This window comes from Pteropus alecto, unplaced genomic scaffold (genome assembly GCF_000325575.1).
Source record: "Pteropus alecto unplaced genomic scaffold, ASM32557v1 scaffold76, whole genome shotgun sequence".
Taxonomy (NCBI): Eukaryota; Metazoa; Chordata; class Mammalia; order Chiroptera; family Pteropodidae; genus Pteropus; species Pteropus alecto.
The window spans coordinates 8737502-8753249 of record NW_006443138.1 but is presented as its reverse complement, the minus strand read 5'-3'; positions in this window follow the sequence as shown (position 1 = coordinate 8753249).

The window sequence follows — 15748 nt, the reverse complement described above, 5'->3', positions numbered from 1 at the left end:
AGAAAATTATGGACCAAGCGAATGTTATTTTTTAAATTCAGATATGGAGAGTCTCAAAGAAAATGAAATCATCCATAATCTTACTACTATTAACATAGATCAATGTATCTGTATACATAGCTATTTTTAATAAAAATGAGATCGTACTATATCTATTATTCAATATTTTATTTTATTTTTTTATATAATGGGTAATTTTAGATATCAATTAACAATTTTTCATTATCATACAGAAAAAGCAAACACTTTGTTTAATTGTTGGGTCAAGTTTTTTATAAATGTTAATTAGGTAAAGTGAATTAATAAGTTTATTCAGCTCTTTATCTTTACTGATTTTGTCTACTGCTTCTATGTTTAAGTCTCCAACTCCAAATGTGGATTTGTCTATTTCTCCTTTTGGTATATCAGTTTTTGTTTCATGTATTTTGAAGTTCCATTGTCAGGTGCATACACATTTAGGACTATTATGTCTTCTTGAAGAATTACTCATTATTATGTTATATCCTTCTTTATTCTTGATATTATTCCTTGTTTTGAAGTCTACTGTGTCTGATATTAATACAGCTATTATAACATTCTTTTTATTAGTGTTTTGCATGGTATATCTTTTTCCATCCTTTTATTAGTGTATTGCATGGTATATCTTTTTCCATCCTTTGCTTTTAATCTATTTATGTCTATGGGTTTTTTATAGACAGCCTGTAGTTGAGTCTTGCTTTTTTTAAAATGTAGTCTGACAATCTCTATCTTTTAATTGGTATTCCTGGTCCTAATTGAAATAGACAGTAGGTACTCTCAGTAAATGATTTCGTCTTCTAGATCACTAGGTCAATGGTATGTTCCTCAACTTCTAACTCTCCTACCTAATAATAATAGAAATAGCTACAATTATTCAGTATTTTCTATGTACCAGGCTTCTATTTACATGTATTAATGAATTTAATCCCAGTAACAATGCTATGAGGTAGGTACTATTACCATCATCCCCAATTCACAGATAAGAAAAACCAAAGTACAGAGGGGTTAAGTAGCTCAACTAAGATCACACTAAGAAACATTAGTGCTAGCTTCCAAAGGTAAGCAGTATGGCTCCAGACATTAATTTCCTTCTATACAGCCTCTCTATCATTAAAGTAAGATGTCTTCATGGATTGTCTCCATTTTTTCAGTACTCAAACCACTCCATCTGCTTCAATAGCACTCTTTAGGTATAATTAACAATTATCTTCATATTGCAAAATCCAATAGACATTTCTCAATTATCTGTCTAGTCTTATCTGCTACATTTGACTTTATTAACCACTCCCCTCTAAACTGGATTAGGTATCTCTTCTCTGTGGTCCCGTAATGCCCTATACATTCTTATATTTGCAGTTATATAATATACCATAATTAAATGTTCAAGAGCTTGTCTACTTACTACCTCATAAGCCTCCTGACATCAGAGGGTATTTCTTATTTATTTTTGTATGTCCGGTGCCTACTGTAGTACCTGGCACATTGTAGGCATTTAAAAATATTTTGTTAAATCAATGAATAATTGAAAATCATTTACTGATACTAGTATATTATTTGTTGTCACTTCTACAGAGGCAAAAAAAAATCTCTCAAAGGTATAGATTTTATGAGTTACATTATTTGTTATGGTTGAATAAGAAGGAGGTAAAGCTTGGCTGAGACTCAACATTCTTCTCTTCCTCAATGGGATGCAGAGATGCTCTGTGGAAAAAAGAAATTAACAATATTTGTCTTTTTTGTGTCCCTATAAAACCCCTGGTGTAGTTTTCATTACAAAAACAACAACTGCCAACTTGATAGCATTAATAGAATCTTTACTGCTTCCATTTTCATATGATTCCTCCACATTTAGGAACAAAGGAACCTTCATCAGCCATTTTCAGATGCTATGTTACATTCAAGAACATCAGAGACTGCTACAAAGAATCAGTTTGATTATTAAGTCAAGGCTAAATTTCTCCTAACTGTAAACAACTGGAAAAGTGTAGGGGGTGGGGAATGAAATAAATGAACAACAGGCAGTACAGGACTGTGATCTTTGAGAAAACAGAAACAAACTAGGTGAGCATTAGAATTCCCCTGGCTTTCTATCTGGGGACAATTTTCAGCCACAGTGTAAGAAGATCTCATTAAAATGAGAAGATACAGATCAAAGTTCAGGGATGCTAAGATAGCTGAAATTTGTGAGATAGTGAATAGGAGAGAAAAGAGCTAGAAAAAGAACTCCAGACATTTGCATATGAATCTTTTAGACTAAATTCCAATCTTGCGGGTGAAGAGTGAAACTCTGAGGCCAGGCAAAGAACAACTGCTGAAGAAGAAACATTTATAGAGCTCTTTAAATTCCTAGAGCTCACACAAGCCTTGCAATCATTCTAGTGTCCATCAGACAGAGTGAAGAGACCTCACTGAATGAATGGGTAGTTCAATAGAGATCTCAGAGGTCCCACCTTAGTAGCGGAGCTTAACTGACTCTACAGTAAAGGCTACCTAAACACACTTGAAACACTTAAAATAAAACCTCAGAAAGAGGAAGTTGATCCAAAAGTAGCTTGCAGAAAAAGTTCAACACTTTATAGAAATACTGCAAAAGCTTTTAAAGGAATACTACAAAAAATTTGGGGAGACAGAAATCAGAGTTCAGGGAGGTTGAGGCTGCTACAACTTCCAATACAGAGAATTGGAGAGCAGGGCACTCACTACGCACAAACTTCTGGAGAACTATAGAGAGGTCCCTTCAAATATTTGCCTGAGTCCTAATTTGCCCATGAGTGAGAGGAATCTTGGAAATATCCACTGGAAAGGAGTAAGCAGAACAATTCTTGGAGTTCACATGGGGCAGGGAATAGTTTGTGTTCCCACCAATCACAATAGAGAGATCTTGTCATACTCAGGGCATTGGATATAGCCCTCAGAAGATTCAGGTCTTAGTAGCAGGGATACACAGCCCAGAATAAAGTCTCCTCTGGACCTGCCATACCAATGCTTAATGATAAGCCTCAAATGGATTAAACTGATCCTCAAGTAGATTAAATAAAATCAATACTCTTTAATAAAAAGGATAACCCTTTGTGCACTGTTGATGGGAGGTAAAATGAAACAGCCATTATGAAAAACAGTATGTAGTTATCTGAAAAAATTTTTTACATTACCACACAATCCAGTAATCCCACTTCTGGGTATACAGCCAGAAGAATTCAAAGCAGAATCTCGAAAAAATATTTGCAAACCCACATTAATTGCAGTATCATTCATAATAGCCAAGAAATGGAAGTAACTCAAGTGTCCATTGACAGATTAATAGTTAAGGAAAATGTTGTTACACATACAATGAAATATTATGCAGCCTTAAAGAAAACAGGAAATTTTGTCACATGCTACAACATGGATGACCCTCAAGGACATTCTGCTAAGGTTAATAAGCCAGTCACAAAAGGACAAATACTACATGGTTCCACTCATATGAAGTCTCTAAAGTAGTAAAAATCACAGAGGAATAATGTAGAAAAAAAGGTGGCTGTGTCAAGGGCTGAGGGTGGTAGGGTGAGAGGAGAAGGAATTAGTGTGTATAGAGTTTTGATTTTGTTCTAGAGATCTGTTCCCCAAATATGTAAATATACTTAGCTACTGAACTGTGCACCTAAAAATAGTTAAGATGGTAAATTTAATGTTATATTCTTTTTACTGTAATAAAAGCAAAATCCATCCTCTTTCAGTTAATCCATCACTTTAAATGTCTTATGTATATAAATGTTTTTCCTTTTGACTCTATTAATCTTTTTGTCTTTTCCTATATATCATATTGATTTGACAGTATCTGTATTAAATGTTCAAAATTTAATAAGATAAATACTGTAAAAAGGAAGAGGCATGAGAACAAATATTAAACTAAGTTGCATTCACATCCTGCTACATGCTTCTAGGCATGGGAACCCCGCTGATCACCATAAAGCCAGACTACAGGGAACCTACAGGAAGATTTCTGCTGAGATCACCAACTACTTCCCTGTGTCCTTAATGCTGCATGCCCATCCCGCTGGAAAGAAAAACAGATTTAAACTGAATTCCTTGAATACTCCTGGTCTCACTCAGTCTCTCTCATTCACTGCCTCTGAGAGGAGACCGTGCTCTGTCCTTTCTCTAATAAATACTTGTCTTTAACTCTGGCATGTGCTTGAATTCTTTCCTACCCTCAATCAAAAACTTTTGAGGACTCTGGGTGCAAGACTTGAGCCCCCACACGGGGGGATTCACTCTGTCCTGCATCAGTACCACTTTATTGTTCTTATTTCTCAAAATTTTCTTGGGTCATCTGTAACATTTAATCTTCCATATAAATGTTAGGAGTATTTCATTATAAACATAATTAGGGTGACAGCTCATTAATATATTACTTTTGTAAGGAATGCTATTTTTATGCTAACTTTCTCTATCCAAGAATACAGTGTGTCTTCCTATTTCTAATGTTTTTATATTATGCCTACCAATAAAATTTTGTTTCTTTTCATAGCTTTTTATTTATTCCTAAGCATTTTATAGGTTTTCTACTAACATGAATGGAATATAGAATATTTTTCTCATTTCTAGGTGCTTGTTATCAGAAAATTAAAAAACTATTTCATTTAGTATATTACTTTGATATATAGCCATCTTACTAATTTCTCTTATTAATTCAATTAGCATTTGATTGCATCTCTTATATTTTCTAGGTATATTAAGAGAGGAGAGGAGGCATCTGAAAAATGCAAAGGAAAGGGCCTGCAGAAATGACTGACTCAGCCAGTTAAAAACCATTTCTAATTGCTCCACCTGCTTCTGCTCATACTTCAATTTACTGGCATTGTCAATCTATGACCGAGACATACATTTTTTTCCCCATGAAGTGAGGTCATTTTCAATCTGCCATAACACATGCCCAAACATCTTCACCTTGGACACGTAGCATTTCAAGCTTTCGTCAGGGTAGATTATTCCTTTTTCACTTTCACAATTTTAATGCTGCTGCCTGCAGTCTTCTTGGCATTTGCTTTGAACTCTGTTTTCAGTGCATCTCTCACTGCTTTTGCACAGATCTGGGAGTATTGGATGTAGCTGTGTGCAGGGCTCTCTATCTGTTACCTGTTCCCATAGCTACCTCCTCCATCTCAAGGACTCTCCAGCTCACATCTGTTGCTTCATAGCTTGCTATCCAACTAATGTTCTTCCTCATCTCTCTATAGCTGCGTAGGAATAACAAGACTGGGTAAAACGGCTTGTTATGTTACAGTCAGGGCTCAGCCTTTGGATAGGAATCCACTGAGCCGGTGCCAGCATCAATAAGTGCTGCTTCCTGCTTATAGCCTCAGTGATCAAGAATCCTCTTACGGTCAAGGCTGATAACACCAAGGTTGTGGGTTCCACAAGGCAAAACGACCTGTAAATAGGTAAGACAGGTGGTCTGGAAATTCCTCCCCACTTGGAGGCCCCTCCCCCGAAGCTCACCCTCCCTATCCTGTCATGAAGTGCACAAAGAACCTCAGACAAAGGAATCATGTGCCCCTTGCAAGGACACTGCAGAGGCATATAAGCTGTATAAATCTAACCAAGGGGAGCACGTGCTTTGGTGCGGTCATGCCGGCAATAAATTCTCCTTCCTCTAACAAAATTGTTTGAGTGTCCAGTTTCCTCTGTCAGGTGTCGCTTCCTGAAACAATATAATATCAGCAAAAAGAAATGTGAAATGTTCTTTAAAAATTTTTATCTTATTGTATTTATTAAAACTTCCAAGACAATGTTAAATAAAGATGGTGACACTGCAATTCTATGCCTAGTTTCTGATTTTAATTTAAATTGTTTACTTGGCTTGCCGTTTATAATACTTTTTGCACTGTTTTCAAAATAAATGTTCTTTGTTATATCCAGATAGTTTCCTTCTGTTTCTATTATACTTAGAGTTTTTATTAGGATGGCTGTTAATTTCATGAAAGAACTTTTTGGCATTTATTGATGTCAACATATGTTTATGTTCTAACATCATTGTATTCCGCAAACAAATCTTGCTTGAACCTAATTATACATATATATTCTATTTGCTAAATTTTGGAAGAGAATTATGCATCTATATTTGTGAGACAGAACTATGGTTTTGCCTTTATAAAAAAATAGATTTTAAATGTAATAGACCTACTGAAAAAGAAGGGGAAAATAAACAGTAACATGATCAAACCAGCTAAAATATGGAAAAGGATATGTAGAAAAGTAAAATATAAATATTACATATAAAGTATGAAGGAAGAAATAAAATGTAGTATATGTTAGGCCTCTTGCCTTTCTCCCCTAATTGCTATATTTTCCTTGATTTCCATCTCTATTTTTACCCTGCACTTTACCTTCCAGACCACTACAGTGACCTACGTCTTTTTCAATTTATCTACCAACATATTCAGTTGGGGATTCCTGTTTTTTACATCTCTAGTAATTGTTTTTTACTGCATTTGAATTTCATTAAGTGGTTTTTAAAAATAAAACACATGATTTGTTCTCCTGATGGCAGTGGGGGGGATTATTTTGTTTATGATTTCCACTCCCCTGGTCTTTTCCATTTCTTTTTAAAAATTATTATTAGGGCTCAGGTCTGCTTTTCTGAAGGACTTGAAGTCCATTAAGCCATTCTCTACCCCTTGTGCTGGCAATGTAGAAAGCAGGCAGGTCGTCACCTCTTTTCTGTCTCCATAAATAGAAGTCTTATAACAAAGCAGATAAGAATGAGGACTTTGGAGCCAGACTGCCTCAGTTCAAATACCAGCTCTGCTGTTTACATGATGTAGCCTTGGGCAAATTATTCAAACTCTATGTCTTGATTTCTTTATTTATCCCATGGAGAAAATAGTAAGAACATTCTTGTAGGGTTATTGTGAGAAGCATAATAAGAGTCTACTGTTGTGAAGTAATAAGAACAGTTCCTGGCAAACACATTGGCTGTTTATAAAACTCCTTCTGAAAATGGATGCATACGTGGTGGAACAAAAACTTAAAGCTTTGAGCTTTCTAGTTTCCCCTCCCAAACATTCTTAATTTTGGCTGCACATCTAAATCACTGAGAAGTTTTCATAAATTGTCTTGCTATACCCCAAACTGGTTAGATCAAATCTCTCAAAAGGAGGAACAAGGAAGGCATTAGGAGTTTTCAAAACTCCCCAGGTGATTCCACTCTGTAGCCAACACTGAGTACCACTGTGTTTAACCTTATACCAAAGAAAATTCAGTATTGATCTACTCTTGCATCAGTCACTGTAGATAAGCCTCCTTAGGTAGGTTCTTTTGCTTTGTAGAATGCAGATCTTAAACAGAGGACTACAGAGTGAGGCTAAATATCAGATTCAAGGAAATTTGGAAAAACTTTGCAGTCATTTTCCGCTGCACTAAGATGAAACCCAAAGTCTTACAAGGCAAGACTCTTTGGGGGTCCACTCCCTGTCTGCCTGCTGCTCCAGTCTCGTGTCACTCTCCTCACTGCTCAGGAGGTTCCAGCCTAGCCAAGCACCTTTGCATTCCTTTAACAGACCAAGCTCTTTTCTGCTTCAGGGTTATTCTGCTGGCTGTTACTCGTTCTAGAAATGCTCTCTATTCCCTACCCTTCATCTGGCTATTGCTTACTGTTAATTTCTCAAAAAAATATTCCCTGACCTTCCAATAAAATCAGTCTCTCTAGTTCCCACTAGTCACTAACGCTGTAGTTTTCTTCAAAACACCTGTCACAAGAAATGCATGATTTGTTTTTATTCGTGTGATTATTGGTTTAATGCTTAACTCCTAGCCAGACTATAAACTTTGTTTATTTTGTTCTACCTCATCTCAGTGACTTTCCCCTAATACTATGCAATATACCCCATAGCTCATGAATATTTAGTACATGAATAAATAAAAAGCTGTTATTTCTTAATTTTGACCAGTGAATGAAAGATTAAAATTTAGTCCTATAAGGGGTTTTAGATCATCTAATTCAAATAGTTCATGTTGTGAATGAAGAAACTGATATCCAAGTATTTAAGTGACTTGCCCCAAGTCATTCAACTAATTACTGATGAAATTAAGACTTGGTCTCATTTCTTTCATTTCTCAGTCCAGTGAACGTCCTAGTACTAAGTGATTTGCTGCTGCAGATATAAAACAAGAATATCGAGAAAGTAATTTAGACATATGGGATGAATGAAGTTTTAATAGTTATTCAGGAAAATAATTTTTACTGTATGGTAAAGTGTTAGAAAATATTGAAAACTGAGTTTCAGTTTTCAAGTAAAAGCAAAAGCGAATAAATAAAGGCTTAGTTTAACCATTATGAAAGATTGCTAATCTTCAGTCCAGATTAAACTACTATTTGGAACTTGCCCAGTTCCTCAGAAAAGTAGGTCATCAACCAATAATAAAGCTACCACTCATTAAATTCCTATATCATACCAAGTGATTTGCATACATGGACCCCAAATCTTTTTGCAACTTTGAAAAGTAGGTATTACAATTGCAGATAAGAAAATAAGGCTCATTATCACATAATTCATTAACGATTTTGATCATCAGGATTAAAAGCCATGTTGGTTGTTGACTTCTGTTTTCTCAACAAACATGTAAAGAGATTGGAAATTGTCACTTCCATCCTCGCAACAAGAAAAAATCTGAACAAACTGAAAGTCAATACCATTTCTTGGATCTATCAGAGAACTGAGGTCATAGGGCAAACTGCTGCCCTGAAAACTGGTGGATACAGGGAATCACATTTACAGGGAGCAAAAACTCAGGAACAAAAGCCAGTAGCTAGAGCTAATATCAGTAGGAATACTTTAAACTGTAATTAACAAACTTCTGGAAATTCTATACAGACTAGCTTGAGAGTTAAAAATTCCTAGGGGGCCCAGGATTACGGAGGCCCGCACACTTTCCTGAATTTTACCTCACAGTAAAGATCAGAGGAAAATCCCTCCAGGGAGAGGGGGAAGTAACTATTTTAAAATATGCCCAGAGTTCTCAGTTCTCCTTAACAAGATGTCCCTCAAGGAAAACTATTTTACCACCACCTAACTGACAGGGGTTTTACCAAAGCCTAACCCATATGGGGAAGAGAAATACCCAACTCCAGCTTCCTCTAGGCTTTGATATGGGAGAAAGGAAATACCCTACTCAGGCTCACTACAAAACTGAGACCTATTATAGGATGATAGAACACTTCTCCCACACCTTGCTACCACATCGATAGGGCTCCTGCATAGTAAAGGGGGTTTATAGTTAAAAGAATGGCCATCTTCAACTCTATTCTTAAATTCCTATTCTAGGATAACCCAAAGACAATAGGGAAGACAAAAACAAGGACATTATAGGAAATTCTAGCCTCTGACACCATAGCAAAGCAAACATTAAACACAGCCTAACTCTTAACCAGATAAACATAAAACCTCACACCAAAAGCCAATTTCACTTCCTTTTACCTGATATATCATGTCCAGCTTTCAACAAAAAATTACAAGCGTGCTAAAAAGCAAAAGCCACAGTCTAAGAGACAAAGCAAGCATCAGACTCAGATATGGCAGAGATTTTGGAGTTATGAGACCAAGAATTTAAAATAACTAATTAATATGCTAAGGACTCTAATGGAAAATGTACACAACATGGCAGTACAGATGGGTATTATAAGTAGAATGAAAAGCCCAAGAAAGAATCAAAAGCAAATCATGGAAATGAAAACCATAGTAACAGAAATGAAGAATGCCTTTGAAAGGCTCATCAGTAGACTGGACAAGCCTGAAGAAAGAATGAGTGCGCTTGAAGATATGTGAGGCAAAAACTGTTAGAACTCAAAGAGAAATATATAAATTCACTGTTATAGCTAAAGACTTCAACACATTTCTATCAGTAACTGACATATCCAAGAGGTAAAAAAAAAAAAAAAAAATCAGTAAGGATAGAGTTGAACTGAAAAATACCATCAATCAACTGGATTTAATTGACATTTATTGAATACGTCATCCAACAACAGCAAAATACACATTCTTCTCAAGACTAATTCTGGAACATAAAACATACCTTTACAACTTAGAAGAATAGACATCATACATAGTTTGCTCTTACACCACAATAGAATTAAACTAGAAATCAATAACATAAAGATAGCTAGAAAATATCAACATATCTGGAGATTAGACAACACACTCTAAATAACACATGGGTCAAAGAATAAGTCTCAAAAGGAATTTTTAAAAATTTGAAACTAAATGAAAATTATAATACAACCTACAAAATTTGTAAGTTGCAGTGAAAGTAGTGTACAGAGAGAAATTGATAGCACTGAATACATACGTTAGAAAAAAAGAAAGATCAATAATCTAAACTTCCAATTTAGAAAAACTAAATAAAGAAACACAATTTAATCCAAAGGAAATAAAAGCAAAAAGAAGAAATAATAAAAATCAGAACAGAAATTAATGAAATTGAAATCAGGAAAACAATAGAGAAAAATCACCAAAACCAAAATTGGTTCTTTAAAAGAGCAATAAAATTGAAAAAACCCTACCCAGGCAAACCAAGAAAAAAGACAAAGGAAAAGGAAAGAAAAGACAGGAATGAGGTGCTATCACCATCAACATCACAGGCGCTAAAAAAATAATAAATATTATACACAACTCTATTACTACAAATTTGATAACAGACGAAATGGACCGATTCCTTGAAAGACACAATCTACTAAAACTCACAGAATTAATTTGAATAGGCCTATTTATTAAAGAAATTGAATCAATAATTAGGTACCTTCCAAAACAGAAAATATCAGTGAAACTAATGATTTCACTGGTGAATCATTAGTTTCACTGATACTTTCTGTTTTGGAAGGTACCTAATTATAGCTTTTAAGGAATAAAAGATGCCAGTTCTCTACAATCTATTATAAAAAAATAGAAGCAGAGGGAACACTTCCTAATTCACCATGAGGCTAACATTAACCTAATACCAAACCAGACAAAGACATTATGAAAAAGGAAAACTGCAGATTATTATCTCTCATGAACATAATTCTGTGGCTCAGGAATTCAGGAGCATCTTAGGTGGGTGGTTCTGGCTTGGAGTCCCTCATAAGGTTGCAGTCAAGATTTTGGCCAGGCTAAAGACTTGACAAGGACTGGCGAATTTATTTCACTTAGGGCTTGATGTTGACAGGAGGTATTCAGTTTCTCCCCATGTGGGCCTTTCCACTGGTTGCTTAAGTGTTTTCATGACATGGAGGCTGGCTTTCCCTAGAATGAGTGACCCAAAAGAAAGCAAGGTAGAAGCTATAATGTCTTCTATGAGTTAGCCTCAGAAGTCACATACTATCATTTCCTCAATATCCTATTGGTAACACAGGCCAGCTGTATTCAAGATGGAAAGGGAATAAAGCAGGATCCATCTTGGAGGTTGTTTACAACATTATACAATGGGATACTTTTAGCAATTAGAAGAAATTACTTATAACCATATAGCTGATGTTCAGATATTACAATGAAAGAAAAAAAAACATACACAAAAGAGTATATTCTGTCTTCCATTTATATGATGTTCTAAAATAGGAGAAACACATCTATGGTTATTACTTCTGGGAGGGAGAGGGATCAACAGGAAATGACAAAAGGGATTTTCTGGGAAGATGGAGATGTTCTATATCTTGACAGAGTGTGCATCACATGAGTGCATCATTTGTTAAAGTTGTACAATTAAAAATATTTGTGTTTCAATGTAGAAACATTTACCACAAAAAAACAGAACCATAACAAAAAATCAAGTGAAAATAGGCAATGAGTAGCGGTACAAATGAAACGAGAATGGCAGAACATCAGTAATTGTTGAAGCCGGGTGATGGGAAAGTACATCAAGGCCCATATTACTCTGTTTACTTTGTATGTGTTTTGAAAATTCCAAAATAAGAAGTTAGAAAACTAAAATCAAACTGTTTTGTGTAATAAGCTTCTGTAAAGATTAGTAAACAGAAATCTCATTTAAACTGGAGTGGAGAGGGCCTGTAGGGGGGAGCTCTCATGCCCTGCCACTCATCTTCAATTACCCCAAACAGGAATAGACTAGTTCTATCTCCAACAGGAACATGTTTTTCCACTCTACTACTCTAGCAGAAGGATCTTCTTCTCACCTAGCAACCACTCAGCCACTACGCATTGAACTCGTTTCTTCCAGTGGATTCTTTGTTTACAAAAGCCCCTCTGAACTCCCTCTTTCCTCTATAAAAGGTCTTTCTCCTTTATTCTCTGGACTTGCCTGTGGCTCTCTGTTAGCCTGCATGTCCCAAATTGCAATTCTTTGTTGTTCCCAAATAAACTCATTTCCCTGAAGAAATATCTTGCTGTTTAAGGTCAACAATTCCAATTCTTTGGGTAAAAACTTATCATCCTTTCTCTTGTTTTACAATACTAATTATAAGGCTATTTGTAGCTTGTGAAGGCTGCATTATGAACTGCACATCAAAAGGTCAGGTCATCTTAGCAACACAGATTACAACTAGGGACACAAAAATCTAATGGTGGGAGGTGGGTAGTAAGAAAATCGTCCAGTACATTTTAACCTATCTTATTATGTAAAAATTTGTGAAGCCCATTTAGCTCTTAGAAAAATTGGAACAGCAAGCATGACACAAAGATGGCTCAAAGACCACAGTTCTTCTCAAAACAGTTGACTTTCCCCTTCTTCCACCAGAGGGAAGCCAAGCAAGGTCCACAGTAATCTGAACATTTAGAGAGCATCTACGATTTTTTGTAGTATCTCTTGCTTCTTCTATCAAAGGCTCTAAGGATATTTGGGGTAGGGGCGAGGATGTGGGAATTAAGTGAAAGAGTAAAGGAACAGGTTATTTTACCATACGCCTTTCACTTGAAGGTCTGGTTTAAAATGTGGAACTACAAGTATCTTCTCATAGATGCCAGTGAATTTTCTTCCAGAATGGAAAGCAAAAACCCTCTAGTAAGAATGTTTGGAATAATGTGGCAATATTGGAAAGCATAAGATATATTCTGGAGCTAGTAATGGTGCGAATGGCCTGATTACTTGAAGCATGTGCAGGGGAATAATTGTTGATAAGGCTCAAGAATATAGAGAGCCTTGTGCCTAATAGTAGGCATCCATTATCCCATTAGGAAAAAAAATGATCCCAAAAGCTTAAGTATGAGGTTTTGGTTAATATAGATTGATGTAAAATAAAAATATTTCTTACAGAATGAAAAAATGTTCCTATAAACAAACAACAAAAAAATCACCTTGCAAAATGAATTACATGAACACAGTTCATTCACATATTGGAAGTTATCTTTTTTCATGGAATAATGATAAATATAAAAGAGCAGAAGCTCCTTGCACTTGCCTGGCACTTTAGACATGTCAAACAATAATAACACTTACTGATTGCCTAATACAGGCACAGCTTGTTTTATTGTGGGTCACAGATGTTGCAGTTTTTTTACAAACTGAAGGGATCCTCCACTTGCGATTCACTTTACTGTAATACTCGCTTTATTGCAGTGGTCTGGAACTGAACCTGCCATATATCCGAGGTATGCCTGCATATGTGAGACTGCTAGGTATGTAGAAAGTTTATCTCCTTTGATCCTCATAGCAACTTCATGAGCTAGGTGCTATTAATAGCTCCATTTCATGGAAGAGGAGCCCGAAACACAGAAAGGTTAAATAAACAAAGTCACACAGCTAGTGGGTGGCACAGTGTGGATTTGAACCCAGGCAATCTAGCTCCAGAGACTGTTGAATTATGTTGCCTCTCAAAACTGACATAGTTTATTAGTTTTCTGTGGCTGCTGAAACAAATTATCACAAACTGAGTGGCTTAGAACAACACAGATTACCCAGTTTTGTAGGTTAAGTCCTAAACTCAAGGTGTCAACAGGGCTGTGTTCTTTTCTGGAGGCTCAGGGGAAGAATACATTTTCTTGAATTTTCCAACTTCTAGATACCTCCCACATTCCTTGACTCATGGCCCCATTTGTCCATCTTCAAAACCAGCATCTCCCTGACTCTTCTTCTGCTGTTATTCTTTGACCACTGCCCGGAAAAGTTTTCTGCTTTTAAGAACAGTGATTAGCTTGGACCCACCTGGATAATCTCCCCATCTCAAGGTTCTTAACCTTAATCACATCTGAAAGTCCCCTTTGCCATGTAAATAGCCACACGTTCTAAGGACTGGGACATGGATATCTTCTGGGGACCATTATTCTGCCTACCACACATGATTTCTCCAAAGGTTTTCACATATATTGACTCATTTAATAACAGGGTGAAATAGAAAGTGCACTTATTAACTCCATTTTCCACAGAGACAGAAATGTTGTGTTCTGCCCTAAGGCCATATAGCTAGTATTAAGACCCTTTACAAATGGATCTCAACCTAATTCTCAGCTTCATTTCATACAACTGTCCTCCACCTAATCTCTAATCATAGTGAACTTTCCCTCAACCCCTTAAATTGTCATGCCCTTTCACAACTCAGTCTTTGGATGAGTTGTCATACCCTCGGGGAGGGAGTCCCCACCATCTTGACTTAACAAACTTTTATTCAACTTTTATTGCCCAACAATGTTTTCTTTCAGCTCTTCCTACATCTTGCAAGTAGTTCATGGCAAAGTTCGCATTGCACTTTGTCATACCCTTGCTATGCACTAGCAACTCATTATAACGTGTGAACTCAGGGTATTAGTATGAGAATGATTCTAACTGCACAGTTTTGGTGGAGATGCTAATATGATAAGACATCAGAAGACTGAAGTGAGAATCACACACACTTCCATAGAAAATCTGACAACCTATTGCATGATTCTTGGGCTCTTTAGCCAGACCAGTTACAAAATGGGGCCAGAGAAGAGAAAGCTGTCAGATGAGTAAGGGCTGCTATAACAAAAATACCACAGACTGGGTGACTTATAAACAACAGAAATTTATTTCTCACAGTTCTGGAGGCTGAAAGTCCAAAATCAGACTGCCAGTATAGTTGGGTTCTGTGAGGGCTTTTTCTCATTTCTTCATGTGGTAGAGAAAACAAGAGTGCTCTCTCGAGTTCCTTTTATAAAGACACTAATCCCATCCATGAAGGTTCCACTCTGATGACTTATTTACCTCCTCCACACCTCTTCTCTTAACACTATCATATTGGGTCAGGATTTCGGTATACGAATTCTTTGGGAATACAAACATTGTCCATACAACTAACATCGACAAAACTTTATCAACAGAATGTCAATTCAGCATTTACAACAACCAAACCTAGGTTAAAAAGTAAAAGCAAAAACAAAAAAGTAAAAAAAAAAAAAAGAAAATTCTAATTTAATTTAGTCTTATTCCTAGCCTCAGCTTGGATCTGCTCAGGCTGGAAGCCTACAGTGGGAACATGGTTCTCTCTATTCTCTCACAGTTCACCTACTTTCCCACTGGTTTCTAAGAATAAGCAGAAATGTCAAGGGCTTGCTGGAGTTTTTATATAAGGTTACGGGAAGTTTTAAGGGGCAGTAGAAGACAAAAATAGTTGTTTAAAAAAAAGTCAATCCACACATCCTATCTGTTCAACATGTTAGTTACATGTCTTCCCCACTCTTATCAGACCAGGAGGGCATGGTCCTTCTCTTACTCATCTTTAATTCTCCAGCTTCAGAACACAGTGCCTAAAGCATAGAGGCATCAAGTTAATTTTTGTTGGGTGACCGGAAGCTAAAACACAGGTTTC